The sequence below is a fragment of the Halichoerus grypus genome, chromosome 4, assembly GCF_964656455.1.
Source record: "Halichoerus grypus chromosome 4, mHalGry1.hap1.1, whole genome shotgun sequence".
In the NCBI taxonomy this organism is placed as follows: domain Eukaryota; kingdom Metazoa; phylum Chordata; class Mammalia; order Carnivora; family Phocidae; genus Halichoerus; species Halichoerus grypus.
Genome location: NC_135715.1, coordinates 17,038,867 through 17,043,447, shown reverse-complemented (window position 1 = coordinate 17,043,447; position 4,581 = coordinate 17,038,867). Strand labels below are relative to the sequence as shown.

The window sequence follows — 4,581 nt, the reverse complement described above, 5'->3', positions numbered from 1 at the left end:
CCTCCTGCTATCTTCTTCTTTTTTCAGCTTCTCTCTACATTTTAATAAAAATAGTACATGAACACAAGATTAAATCTCTATTTGTGATATTTACCTTATCAAAAAATTTAAATGACTTCCCTTTTTAATGAATAAAGTACAAATTCTTATGGAACACTTGGGGATATTCAGATGTGTTCTAATCTATGTTGTTACCTCCTCTCTCTTTACTCCCCCTTTTTTCATTAAAACCAACCTGGCTTGCTAACAAATCTTTGTGCATATGTTCTATCTTCCAATCCCCCCATTTCATTGCAAATATGGATTTCTTTTATCCAGAATAATTCCTCCCATTTCCTCTAGTTGAAATCCTACCCATCTCTGAGGATTCACTTTAAATGTGATTTTCTTCATGGACTTTCCTTTATTCTCTAACCAAAAAGGATCTTTCTCAACATAAACAACACATTTTTCACAGACATTTACATCAGTGTTTTCTGCCTGGAGTATTTCTGTACCTTATCTTTACCATGAACTTATATATAACCTTTTGAAGGGGAATACTGGGTCTTATTTGTGCATCCCCTAAAATTATGGTTACAATATATATGGTCAATAAATAAACTCTTTAGATAAAGCACGAAGGGAAGGAGAGGCCAGAAATATCTGTGAAAATTTGCAATCAATACAAATGACAAGAATTACTGATATAATAGCAATAGATCATATTATCTAATATGTTGTTGGCACCATTAAACACATTTTAACATAATTTGAAATGACTGACTATGGTAGATTAGATGTTGTCCTATCTTTCTTGTGGGTCTGATATTTTATTATTCTATGAAATACCAGCAGTACCATTTGGTAAACAAAGAGAAAAATACACATAACATTAGGTTCTCCCTTCAAATTCGTCAACAGAAAATTCCCATTAAGTGCATTTTGTGGACAATTCACAAGCACAGAAAGTTAATTTCTAGGTCCTAAATGAACCAACCAGAAAAATTTACCCAGACCATGATAAGAATTCCAGGTTGCTCCTTATTCTAGTTTTACTCATAGAAATGATGAGAGGAAAAAAAAGGCACAAGAGCCAAACTGACTCCATAGAATAGGAGAACTGTAGTGCCTCATGGGAAGCAATAGAGCAAGTTAGTTAAATTTAAGTGCTCTGAAGTTCGACTGGCTGGTTTTGAATCTGTAATTCAATATTACCTGGCTTCAGGACCCTTGTCAAGTTATTTAGTTTTTCCAAGCCTCAATTCTATAAAATAGGGTATAACATAACTCAGGGAGATGATGGGAAGTTAAATGAGTTGATGAGAAAATTAAATGTTTTAAGGGCTTAGCATACTGCCAAGCATATAATATGTCTTCAAAATTCTTACCTATTATTTTTGCTAGTTTCTTTCCTTTTTGTTCTAATTTAACTTTTTTACTTTTTATAATTGCCAACATAATCCATATTGTAAAAAAAAATTTAAAGATGTGAAAAATAAGAAAAGAAACATCTCTGAAATTTTAACCAATCTTGAGAAAATCATGTTAAAATTTTGGCGTTTATCGTTTTCTTTTGTATTTTGTATTTTGTATTTTGTATTTTGTCTGTGCCTTTGAAAAAGAAATCTAAGTATCTTTGATACTAAATCTAAGTATCTAAGTATCTTTGATAACAAAGCTTAACTCACCCTACAGTCCAGATGTTCAGGGGAAATGTAAACTTACTTACGTTATATGGTGAGTCTGGTCTTCCTCTCCTATCTCCAACAACTGACTTGCAGGAATAAAACAACTGATGATGTCCAATCTGATGTACAGCTTAGTCTCATTCCATAATTTAAATAGGTTTGCCTTCAGGTTTGGTGATTTTGAGCATCTCTCCATACATTTGTTCTGTGCTCAGACTCTGCTAGGGAAAAATAATGCTCATTTAGTCAGTCATATTTCTCAGTCTTAGGTTCTCCAAACCCAGCTTATATACAAGATAGTACTTGGTTACAAGTATGGGGAGGCAGAAAGATATGACTTTTGTAGCTTCATAGTGTAGAGTTAAGGTTATCTGGTTTCTATCTCCTCTGGCTTCCTGTCATGTCAAGTGTTCCTTGTCCAGTCAGATGCTGCTTCCTCTGCTGGGATTTGTGGATAACATCTGTGGCTGGTGAGATTGTAATCAATTCCTAGAACTTGGATAATTCTCGGAGATCATTAGTATCAATTTCAGCGTCTCAGTATCCCCATTTCTCTTAGTTTTTAAAAGCTACATATTTATATTATTTTGTAGATGTTGCCATTTGTTTTATTTCTAACTGATGCCGGTTTGAATATAGAAAAGGTAATGGTGTTTTTTAAATACTGATTTAAAATCTAAGTAAACTCCATTATTATTTATGACAGCTTTATTTTTAGTTGTTTATCTTGGCTTTCCCCAAGATTGGTGGTACAGCTTTTATTGAGGTGAGTATCCAATGGACAGGTCTCCTGCTGCATTTTGTATTCCAGAGCAGAACACAGAGATCTAGCAGAGCTGGACCTAAGATTCTGAGAAGGGGAACACAGACCTTGAGCTGTAACTGCATGCTTCAAAAAACCACCAGATTCTCTAAGGGTGGGAGAACACCACAGTTCAAGTATTTTCATTCATTGTAGTTGACAATGAAGCACAGACCCTGTGGCCACCACCTCAGATCCATAGAATTCTCTCGAAATGCAGGCTTTCAAGTAATGGGTTTTAGTTTAATTCTCACCTCTCCCATAATCTTCTTCTTCTTCTTCTTCTTCTTCTTTTTTTTTTTTTTTTTAGGCTAAGCAAAAGACATGCCCTTAGAGCTTTATTAATATATTAAAGGAAGACAACCCATCTTATTATCAAGAGAAACTGTGATCCATGTAGTGTCTGATAGAGAAAACATTGATTTTGATACATTATCTTCTTTTATTCAAATACCAGTCTGATCACACATGGTCCAAGAACACTCAGATAATAAGCCACATATAAACAGATGTTAAAGACTGGTCTTCAAACATTATAGCCAATGATGCCACGCTTGCCTATGATCTCACCGACATAAAACCATATCTACACCTCGGTGGCCACCAAACCATTCAGCAGAGCTTCCTTAACTGTGAGCTGTTTGAAGCTACCAGTTTGAGCACTCTTGACTATTTTTTTTCAAGCTCTGAATAGCTGTAGGGATCCCAGCAGGGGTTGGAGGAACCAGCTCAACCTTGGCATAGTGCCAAAATGTGGCCAGTCCAGGCTTTGAGTAAGTCACAGCAGTGTCCACCAGCTCCGGAGCCTTCTCCACGAGGTTACGGACAAACTGGGCCATGGTTCCAAGCTGGAAGGTCTCCCGTAGTCTTCTAAAATAAAACCTTGTGCTCTCTCCTTTTAAACATTTTTGTCTATTTTCTTGCTTTGCTTAATGCACTGACTAGCATCTGAAAGAAAATATGAAAAATAATGTTAATAGAACAATCATTTTTCCTAACAATGTTTCATCACTGAACACTTAAGAATCATAGATATGAATATAATTGCTCTCCCTGTATATGTATATATATATATGTATTTATGAATCATCTTGCATATTTTCACAAAATCTGAATTTATCTGATGGTTTTATCTTGGTGTTATTTAACATTACCATTTCCTCCTCCTCCTCCTCCCCTTCCTTTTCCCCTCCTCCTCCCCCTCCTCCTCTTCTTCTTCTTCTTCTAGAATGAGTGTGGAGGAGGGGGGTGGGAAGAACAGAGGGAGAGGGAGAGAAAGAATCTTAAGCAGGCTTCACACCCAGCACAGAGCTCAATCTCAAGACATTGACATCATGACCTGAGCCAAAATCAAGAGTCGGAGGCTTAACCAACTAAGCCATCCAGGTGTCCCACTCCATTACCCCTTCTGTTTCTCATAAACAGGAAGGTAGAGTTAGGGGCTTCCAACAAAGAATTCCAAAGTTTTGTTTGAAGTTCGTCAGGTTTCTCCAAAACAGTTTATATTGTTTAGAGTGTTTGCTTATTATAACGTATGTATAAAGTTTTATCCAGACAAAGATGGAATTTCGTCAAAAACTTTTCCTACGTATCAAAATAATTATATGAATTTTATCCTTTAATTTAAATGTAGTGAATTATACTAATAAATTTTATCATGTTAAACCATATTTGCAGTCCTTGGGATAAACCTTACTAGAGTTATATTGAGCAATTTTTAACATATAGTTTTATTCTGTGTATTTTTTTTTTTTTTTTTTAGATTTTATTTATTTGACAGAGAGAGACACAGCGAGAGAGGGAACACAAGCAGGGGGAGTGAGAGAGGGAGAAGCAGGCTTCCCGTGGAGCAGAGAGCCCAATGCGGGACTCAATCCCAGGACTCCGGGATCATGACCCAAGCCGAAGGCAAACGCCTAATGACTGAGCCACCCAGGCGCCCCTATTCTGTGTATTTTTAAATATTGGTCTTTAGTGTTGTGTTATATTTCTTCAATGTTGGTATCTTAGCCATATGGCTTTATAACAAGAAATAGAAAGCAGATTTTTTTCTTTTTTTCTGGAATAATTCACTTGACATGAAAATTAGATGTTCCATGATTGGATTGA

At 35.9% G+C, this 4,581-nt stretch overlaps 1 pseudogene; it reads right to left on the bottom strand.

The window, feature by feature from the left end:
* Nucleotides 1-2,890: 2,890 nt before the first annotated feature.
* On the bottom strand, nt 2,891-3,380 carry LOC118528133 (ATP synthase F(0) complex subunit g, mitochondrial pseudogene; annotated as a pseudogene).
* Between the last annotated feature and the right edge of the window lie 1,201 nt (nt 3,381-4,581).